The sequence below is a fragment of the Eptatretus burgeri genome, chromosome 5 (assembly GCF_056783735.1).
Source record: "Eptatretus burgeri isolate ZD-2024b chromosome 5, Ebu_testis_v1, whole genome shotgun sequence".
NCBI classification, from domain to species: Eukaryota; Metazoa; Chordata; class Myxini; order Myxiniformes; family Myxinidae; genus Eptatretus; species Eptatretus burgeri.
Window position 1 is genome coordinate 52,696,841 of NC_140965.1, and position 10,700 is coordinate 52,707,540.

At 43.7% G+C, this 10,700-nt stretch overlaps 1 pseudogene; it reads right to left on the reverse strand.

The window, feature by feature from the left end:
* Positions 1-5,813: 5,813 nt before the first annotated feature.
* LOC147026439 (uncharacterized) lies at positions 5,814-6,471 on the reverse strand (annotated as a pseudogene).
* Between the last annotated feature and the right edge of the window lie 4,229 nt (positions 6,472-10,700).

Genomic DNA, 10,700 nt, shown 5'->3' on the forward strand with positions numbered 1-10,700 from the left:
GAGAGATATGAGAGAGAGAGATATGAGAGAGAGAGAGATATGAGAGAGAGAGATATGAGAGAGAGATATGAGAGAGAGAGAGATATGAGAGAGAGAGATATGAGAGAGAGAGATATGAGAGAGAGAGATATGAGAGAGAGAGATATGAGAGAGAGAGATATGAGAGAGAGATATGAGAGAGAGAGATATGAGAGAGAGAGATATGAGAGAGAGAGATAGGAGAGGGAGAGAGATATGAGAGATATGAGATAGAGAGATAGAGAGATAGAGAGATAGAGAGATAGATAGATAGATAGATAGATAGATAGATAGATAGAGAGAGAGAGAGAGAGAGAGAGAGAGAGAGAGAGAGAGAGAGAGAGAGAGAGAGAGAGAGAGAGAGAGAGAGAGAGAGAGAGAGAGAGAGAGAGAGAGAGAGAGAGAGAGAGAGAGAGAGAGAGAGAGAGAGAGAGAGAGAGAGAGACCTTTTTATTACCAAAGTATAAAAGTACAGGTATGGATTATACATATGTATACAAAGCAATCGGTACAATGAATTGGGGGAAAAAAAAGAAGAAATAACCCCACAATGCAAAAAAGAAACGAGTGAAAATTTAAAGAAAATGAAAAGAAAGAAAAGGAAGAGTGCATAAGGACTTTATGCACGACAAACGTATCAATAACTGATTCACGCGAACCCTGCAAATGCCTTCAAAACACCATATGTTGGTAAACTCATCCAGTGTTTTTTTAAGTTCTGGGAAAAACAAAATTCGAGTTTTAGTCTTGCTGATACCAAGACGTTGAAATACATCATGGCATTGCATTGCCCGAATGACTTCCCATTAATTTTTTTCCTTCCTTTGTAAATAAATGGCAAGTTTAGCTGTGGCTATCAATAAATTTAAAAGTGTATGCACTTGATCACACTTCACAGTAAACTCAAAGATAAAGGATTGGAGGGAGAAAGAAACATTCATTTTTTGAGATATATACTTTAACCAGTTAAATAAAGGAATCAATCTTGTGAAGTTAATGAAAGCATGAAACAGGTCTTCGGTGCATTTACAAAAGGGACAACAAGTAGATTCAGTGGTGGAATGACTAATACATTTCTTGGACGGGACAATCCAGTGGATCAGTCGCCATTGGAGATTGCCTGTCCATTTGCTTATCAACTTATCATATAAATAAACCCATACAGACTCAAGGGGAGGGGGAGGCAAAAGTCCTTTCCACTGGGTCACTCCATTAAATGGTGAAGCTCCAAGCAGTAAGTTAACACATAACCTACAAAAGTTTTTACTGTTAATATTGTGAAATAGCTCTAACCCCCATGAGAATGGGGGTAAATCACTAGAATTAGAATGTACAATTAAACTGGAAAAAGAACACTCATTGGGCAATGCTTCATTTTGTGTCCATTGTAAACCAAGTTGGGACCCCTTATGTATCACTTCGTTTAGAACCTTTTCTATTACCCTTTTTGACCATATTCCTGTTAAATCCACCACCTCTTGCACAGGCTTCCATCCCCACCATGAAGCGTGCCAGAGATGCCACACTTTCGTAATACCCGCCGCTATGAAGTTTTGAATAAAGTCACGATTTCTGGGAATGTCGGAAAAGAGAGAGTTGTAAAATCGGGGCTCCTGAGCAAACATTTTTGTGACATACGCATCCTTTTGATGGCGAACAGAAAGGCCCTGCCACACATTTAGCAGGCTCTGGTACAATATGGGGAGAGTGGATGAGTCCACATGCTGGGGGTGAGACAACAAAATCTTGAGGCCATATCCTCAAAATTCACTTGTCAGCCCATCAAGTCCAGGGGCTTTGTCATGTTCCAGGGTATTGAGGGCAGCAGTAAGTACACACAGGGAAAGGGGGGTTTCTAGCTGTTATTTCTGTTTTTCTGCTAAGGTTGGGAGGAAGGAAACAAGTTCAGATATGGCATTTGGATTTATGTTATGATGTGCAAACAAATGGTTGAAATGATTCTGAGCAGCATGCCTGATTGGTGTGTCCTCACAAAGGAGTTTCCTGTTATGAAGTAGCCACATTATTTACGGGGACACAGTTTCCTTTCGAAGGTTAAATAAAAATTTGGTTGGAGGAATTCAAGGTAGTGTATATATTTCATTTTTAATCATATAAATGCACTCTGTGCTTGCTTTTCAGATATAGAATTCAGCAGAGAAGTGTTTTCATGGATTTGCTGTTCTATTCTTAAATGGGTTATATCATTTGTCCCATGAAGCTGTTCTTGCAGTTTTTAGGATTTCATCCTCAAGGAGTGCTTTCTCTTTTTTTGCTCAATTTGAGCATTATACGCATGTTATTGCTGGCAAAAAAGTCCAAGGTGTGTTTTAGTATTGTCCCACCATTGCTTTAAATTACAGAAATATCCTTTGGAGGAAACTAAGGCACTTCATACCTCTGCAAAGGCTTGTTTGAAATTGGCATCGACAAGGAGGTTGATGTTAAATTTCAAGTAAGCATTCTTGTGCTTGGGGCGAGGGGTGGAGACAGTTCGGAGGATTGTGCGATGGTCTGAGAAACCAGATGGACAGATTTGGGATGATGAGATAAGACAATCCAGAATGGGATTTATATAAAAGTATCTAGTCGTGCAAGCACAGGGTTATTGAAAATGTTATGGCACTGGGAGCACTGCCTGATGGAAGGATGTTGCAACCTCCATATATCCATGTAAATTTTTTTTGTAATAATCTCACAAGAGGTGTTGCGGAGGCAGGGTGGGGTTCGGCACTGTTCCTATCGAGTTTGGGGTGGAGGGTACAGTTGAAGTCCTCACTGATACAAATGTGATTATTTGGATTTTGGGGGGGAATTTCGGTTATCAAGGGTAGTTAGGTGTCTTTCAAGATTGCTAAAGAATTATTGATGAGCTACAGGTGTGCTCAAAGCATAGATATTTTTAGAATAGTACAAGATTCACCAAGGTATGAGAATTCTAAAGATGCAGAAAAACCTTTTTGTAGTTCTGTAAAAACAAGTGATGAGGGGCAAAGGAAGGACAAGGGATCATTGCAATGCCTCCTTTTATGGGAGACACTTTTACTAAAGAAGGAAATACCGGGGCAAAGCTTCGACCATTATGCACAACAACGGTCATTTGCACGAGTTTCCTGCAGAAGGGCTATGCCAAGTTGTTTATTTAATAAAAGGTCTCGTACTTGAATTCTACAGATGGTATTGGCTCCTCCATTGATGTTGAAACTACAGATTTTGAAGCTCATGATTTTGAACCTGGTGGCGTTGGGAATGGCTAAAGTTGGAATCATCAGGTTGTTTGATGATCCTTTTCGCTGCTTGGATGAACTGTGGTAATTCTGGGAAAAAATGTTTAAATGATTACATTTCCTTTACGAAATGTGTCTTTTAGAGCTAAATATCAGCAGCGGAGACTTGGGAAGTATCTTCTTTTGTGCTCCCGCACTCACTAATGGAATCATCTATGTCGGATAGCTCCAATGCTGTGTCATCATTCAATTCATCATCAGCCTCTTCACACCGCTCCATTTTGCCAGGTAGGGCTTCACCCATGGAGGGAAAGGATGGGGCTGGAGAAGTAACTTTAAGGGGTGGGGGCAATGGCCGACTATTGCAGTGTAGTCATTCTGATGGTCTGAGAATATAGATGGAAAAAAAAAAAATCGGAGAGACCACAGTGTTCATACACCGTGAGTTTATATAACATCAGTCGAGTCTGGCAAAGGAAAACCTCCCTCTGATAAGACGGCCCCAAGTGAACTGAGATTCATTGGGGTAAAGCATCCTCCATACATCGAACAAACCAACCCGAGAAAAGAAAAGCGATAAATCACTGCAATATTCGGGATGAGGTTCTGGTGTATTCCTATCCATTCCAGGTTCAAAGGTGCAGTTAAAATCACCCCACTCTCACTAGGTGCATACACATTGATTAAAGTGAAATGTAAATTGTTAATCGCTTGTTGTTAAGTGAAATTGTGAGATTTAGTGAAAGAGAGATAAACCGGCCTTTGACAATTTCCTGGAAGAGGCATGACTCAGGTGTTCGCCCAGGTCTCGGTATGAAAGCAACACATGACAAAAGAGAGGACAGATTGCTAAAAAAAAAAAAAGCACCATCCCTCTAAAAGATGAGAGCAATCGTACTCTACATTTTGAGTGATGTGTGTTTCCTGTAATAAAAGTATGTCGACTTTCTTCCGTCTCAATAAACTTTTCACTTGAGCTTGGTGGTTGTGGCTTGCACCCCCACAATGAATATTTAAGGTGCCAAAGTTGATTTTCTTCATTCCAAGGATTTGGTCGGTGCCGTGAAATCTCAAGACCGGATTTCGGAATGAATTTCCTGAGACGGTGAAACTGTGACTTTGTTAAGGGGAAATCATTGGCCTTTCGCATGATTTTTTTTCTTTTGTAGTATAAATAAATGAAACTGGATCAGGAAATTTATCTTTGATAACTACATTTCGCTGTCTATAAGATTCATTTAAAAAAGAAAGAACGAGTTGAGGAGCTATCATTGGCTGATCGAACGGAGACTGAGACAACTCAGGAACCTCAGCATCCTCATCAGATTCTGATAAATCAGACAAGGAACCTCCGGGGTTGAGGATTTCAGCCTCCGGAATCACTAATGGAATTGTTCAGAATCTCTGATCTGATCGACTTTCATTCAAGCTTCTGGGTCTCACTATCTGCCATGATCTTTCCTGGAAAAGCCACATTTCTAAGCTGGCCTCCAAAGGCAGTCGCCGACTGGGCATCCTCTGTCGTGCAAAGTCCTTCCTCGGCCCACCTGAGCTCCTGATCACATACAAAGCTTTTGTCCACAGCCTGATGAAGTAGTGCTCTCCCCACTGGGCTGGTGCTCCTGCCTCTCACCTTTCTCGGCTTCACGCTTGGAAACCAAGGCATTTAGGATCATTGGTATCTCCTGTGATGAGGCTGAGTCTTTGCTTCTCTCACTCTCTCATCGCAGGCAGGTCAGTGGTCTTTCTGTCTTCTACCGTCTCCTCTCTGGCGTGCCCCCCCCCGCTCTGTCTGAGATATGTCCCCCCATATTTCCACAGGGTGCTCAAGGTCCACCAGCAATCCTCTTCTGGTAAAACGACCAAAATCTAGAATCACTGCTCACCTCCACTCTTTCATTCCTCTTTTTCCACTTTTGGAACAAACTCCCACACTCTCTTCAATCCCACTCTTCCCTCCAGGTCTTCAAAACAGCTGTTCACCACCATCTCTTACCTTCCCCCATTCAAAACCATGATCTTTTCTACCCTCGTTAATCCACCCCAAAACCAACCTCCTTCAAATTCCCTGCTTTCCTTCCTCAAAGTCCATGTAGTGTCCATCTTGTTTACCCTGCATACCCCACCCCATCCCTCTTCCTTCCACAGATCTCCTCATGTGTCTGTTCCACACTATTTTTCCTCCCCCCCCCCCTATTGTCCCCTTCTCCACTTGTTGTACGTTCTGTGTGTTAGCCCTCATATGAGCCTTGACAGTGTATACAAAAATTTCAAAAAAGGTCCTTATGCTCAACAGTAGTTAAAACCTTGGTTCCACACTCTTGCGGAGCCTAATCTACCAATTCAATCTGAGATCCGGGAGTACAAATTTGAATCTGTATCCGTAAAGGAGTACTGAAGTTGGATGTGTCAATCGCCTTCTGCTCGTTCACAGTAGTCAGTGACGGCAACAGTTCATTTGAGGATTGAGCACCGTCTTCAGCATCACCATCTTCTTCACCCATACAATAATTTGCATTCCCAGAAATAATCTGCAAATTTGAGATGTATTTTCCTCAACTGCAGGATCTACTTGAGTATCCTGTTTTTTTCAATCCAGGTCGAAACACGAGGAACACATTGAGGTGCATTTTCAGCCACACTGTCCTCCAATACGACCTTCCTTGCAGTACGGATAGAAAGACAAGCAGCTGATGCTCTCCGTTGTTTTAAAATAATAATGGGATCCTCAACCATTGCTTCACTACATGATGAGTCAGCAGAAATAGTCTTCAAATTTGGATTTACCTCATTTTCTGTAACAGGAAGGGAAGTATTGTCATTCTCAACACCGATTACCGGTGTACAGTATTGTCATCATTCGTCTCACTGCAGGTGGGAACATCAGGAACAGTTAAACGGGATTCACTTCAGTCCTTTTAATGGGATTTGAGTTATTCATATCCTTTTTACAATCCATATTGCCAACACGACCATTTTCACCACACTTTAGACACGAAACTTTAGGGCAGAAACGTTTCACATGAACAAATGTTCCACAGAGAAAGCACGTGAACGAGGCCGACGAGGCATGCATTTGATACTGGCGATCATTGAAATTTACCTCGAATGAAATGTTCAACCCTGTGTCATCCCCACGACCGGGAATTACCATGTACACCTGTCGATGGAAACTTATTACATGTTTTATCCTCTTGTCACTGCTCCTTAGGGGGATCATTGACATTCTCGAGACAACTGTTTCATAACGAGACCGGACTGACATGAGTGTGTCATTCGGTAAGAATGGTGGAGCATTGGGCACAAGGATTTTCACCGCAGGAGTATCCATGGGGGATGCGAACATAAAAACATCACTCTCGGTGGTTAACCCCGCACTCACAACATCGTGAACGAAATTTTCATCAGACACGGACACAACTTTCTGATTCATTCGCGACACAGCGCGGACATGTTCAAAACCAATTATACTCCCGACTGCAAGGATGACGTCCTCAGTGAGGATTCCTTCTGGCAGAACACACACGAGCGCATGTTTCCGTGTTAAATTATCAAACACCTCATACCGAGGACATGTATTCACCATGACGACGATATAACTAACACCTCTTTGCCCGGACCAGACAAGAAGGCCAAAAATAAGCGAATCAAAATAAATTAATGAGACTCATTATGCGAAAACAAAACGCTGATGAAGCTTCATCAACACCGGGTAGACCACACCCAAGTACTCTCTCTCCTTCCATCCACCCCCCACTCCTTTCTCTGTCTCCGGTTAGTCTCAAATTGTAGTACCTGTCATCTGGTGACAGGCTTTTCAAAAGATCTATGTAAAGGCCTCTCTCATACACACAGAAGGTGGAGAAAACACAACCACAAAAACTGAAAGAAACACAGCATGATAGAATGGAAAATTAAAAGGGGGGTGGGGAGGGGATAGGAGGGAGAAAACCACACGAACAACTCACCACAACACGGAGAATCTGCACCGAGCCATGACACCACACTCGAAAAATGAACTGAGAGAGAGAGAGAGAGAGAGAGAGAGAGAGAGAGAGAGAGAGAGAGAGAGAGAGAGAGAGAGAGAGAGAGAGAGAGAGAGAGAGAGAGAGAGAGAGAGAGAGAGAGAGAGAGAGAGAGAGAGAGAGAGAGAGAGAGAGAGAGAGAGAGAGAGAGATTGAGAGAGAGAGAGAGAGAGAGAGAGAGAGAGACTTTTGAAGCTCTTTTATTTATAAAGGTAAGAAATTCACACAAGTCATACAAATAATAACGAAATCACTAACATTCCAAACATGTGCAACCCAACACCACCGAAGAGAAAAAAAAAAAACTCCCCATCTTTGACACTACAATAAGAAATTCAACACACCATTATCAACTTCACAAAAACCTCCCTTTAAACACTATGTTTGCACAAAGGTTTGCAAATCATCTTTTATTTGACAAAAAGAGAACTCCATATGTCGCCTTGCCATGACAAGAGCCTTAAAGATTACCACTACATCACATAAAATATCATCATTTGCAAGGAGCTTTGCTTTCCTTATCTTGTAGATTGCCAATTTTGCAATAGAAATCAGGAAATTGACAAGAGCGGTCTCTGAGCTCTTTTTGTAACCAAGTGGTCTTCCAAAAACAAAAAAAAAACGCATGGAGAAAGAAAAGTTCATCCTATGTAATGGTGGTGATAATAACTCAGAGACGTGAGTCTTGCACAATCTACATACTCATGAAAAAGGTCTTCAGAGAAGAGACAAAAAGGGCATGCCTCTGTGTTAGTTTAGTTAAACCGATGTAGTAAAACATTGGAAGGCAGCACCACATGGGCGAGTCTCGAGGCAATATCAACAGTCCTTTTTACAATTGGTGAAATACACATCACAGACCATTGCGGATGGGAGGGAAGCCCAGAAGGCAGTTTTCCTTTCCATCGAGCCCCGAATGAAGCAGGCCGTAATGAGGGAAGTTGAATTGAAAGGCACAAACGGTACAGTCTTTTTTGGTTTTTGCTGGAGAGATTGGGTGAGGATAGCAAAATAGATATTGTGGAGTTATCAGCTGGCAAGTTATAGCAAGCACATATCTGTGGTGGTGTAAGGTGATCACCAATGTCAGTAGTGAAGCTCAGACCGAAGCGCCGAAAAGCAGCCTCTCTCATCTGCATTCAATGAGGATCCGAAGAGCAAAGATTCGTTCAATCGTTGACCTCTTTGGTTTAAAACCTGACTGCTCTGGACGCTGGTGCTCAAGCAGATGGTGGCGAACCCTCTCAAGAATTATGCGAGCGAAGACCTTGTTTGCCTGGCACTGAGAGCAGCGTCACCCCTCGGTAGTTGTTGCAGTCTTGGTGATCGCCCTTCCTTTCGAGAGAGGGACAACAAAGCCCCTCCTCCAGTCAGTTGGGATGATGCCTGTGTTCCAGGCAGAGCACAGAACTGCATGCAATGACACAAGTACAGCATTTCCACCAGCCTTGAGAAGTTCAGCATGGATGCAACAGATCCCAGGAGCTTGAGCCCATTTCAACAGGTTCACCGCAGCCTGTGTTTTGCACAAACGAAGGTGGACCACAGTTGATTGGAGGGTCAGCAATAGGGATTGTAACAACGCTGACATCCAACGAGACATCTGGTGGATCAGCCTGGTACAGCCACTAAAAGTAACCAGCCCAGCGGGCCTTCACTTCGGTCTCCTCTGTTAAGAGCCCACCACCCTCTGCTCTAACTGCAACACAATGAGGATGAAGTCTTATTGTCCCCAGGTGAGATAGAATGTGGCAGGCCAGCTATGAGGCTTGGAGGAATGCAATGCACAAATTCCCCTGTAAGCAGGATGAGAATCACCTGACCACAGGTGATGCTCTATCCTCTCACAGATTCCTCGCATATTGCACACCTTGTCAACCCTTAGCGCACTGCAGTTTTATGCCTCAGCTCCCTGAACATCTCATCTCTGCCATCAAGCCTGGCTCTGCGACTCTGTTCAATGGTATCCAGTGTCCCTTGAGAGACAAAATTCTTCTTCACCTAAGGTGAGTTCAAAGATATATCTGCCGGCAACATCAAGGATGGTGGTCTTAAAGGCACTCCACAGCTCTTCAGGATCCCCCAAAGCACCAAGACCCCCAAATCTCCAATCAGCCTGTTCACAAACTCCTCAGCTACCCTCTTATCCTTGAGCTTGCCGACATCCAACCGAGGCTGGGATGGTAGCATTCTCCTGGATTTACACTGCAACTTCAGAGTTGCTACAACATGCCTGTGGTCAGTATTGAGAAACTGATCACTCAGGTAGACCCAGCAGTTCTGGATCATCCTCCAGCGACCAACAATGAGGACATGGTCAATCTCCTTTGCCACACAGCCAGCATTGGAATACCAAATCCAGCGATGAGCCTGTGGGCGCTGAAACAATGAACCAGCCACCCTAAGTCCATGACTTCTTGCACAGTCAAGGAACTTAGTGCTATTCTGGTTCACAGTTCCAGACCTGTGGGGACCAAAACATGTCCCATAACCATCACCATCATTTCCAGTCGATGCATTGAAATCCAACAAGACTTGAATATATTCTCACCTGGGGCACTGATCAACCACAGACTCGAGCATGGCATAGAATGCATCCTTCATGATGAGATCACTTACTCACTTGAAGCATATACAGAGACCAGGGAAATGACACCCAAGGAGTGACGAATCCCTCGTCTCATAATACGCTCGTTGACCTGTGTTACCTCAATTAACATTGGAGTCAGCTTGTTGGACACAGCTACAGCAACTCCTTTGGGCATGGTAACCGTCAGAGTGACCAGACCAATAGTAGGTGTAACCATCCGTCATGATCTCGCTGCAATCCGGTCTCCGAACCTCAGAGAGAGCTGCAATACTGATGTTCAAACGCTTGAGCTCAGGTTATAATAGAGACAGGTGATCATCCTCTCTTTGGGATAGGACCTCTCTCAATGGACACTGGATACCACAGGGCCAGGCTAAATGGCAGAACTGAGCTGTTCAGGGAGCCGAGGCATAAAACTTCATGTGCACTAAGGGTGGACAAGGAGGCCTATGTGCAAGGAATCTGTGAGTGAGTAGAGCATAACCTGTGGTCAAGGGATTCTCATCCTGCTTACAAGGGAATTCGTACATTGCGTTCCTCCAAGCCCATCCCTCGGTGCACTGCAGTTCGAGTAGAGCATTGGGGCTCTTGACAGAGGAGTGCGAAGTGAAAGCCCGCTGGGCCGGTTACTTTGAGTGGCTGTACCTAGTTGATCTATCAGCTGTCGAGTTGGATGTCAGGGGTGTTACTATCCCTATGACTGACCCTCCAATCAACTGTGGTCCACTTTCGTTTGTGAAACAGACTGCAGCAAACCGGTTGAAATGGGGTAATGATCCTGGGATCTGTGGCATCCATGTTGAACCTCTCAAGGCTGGTGGAAATGCTGCACTCGTGTCG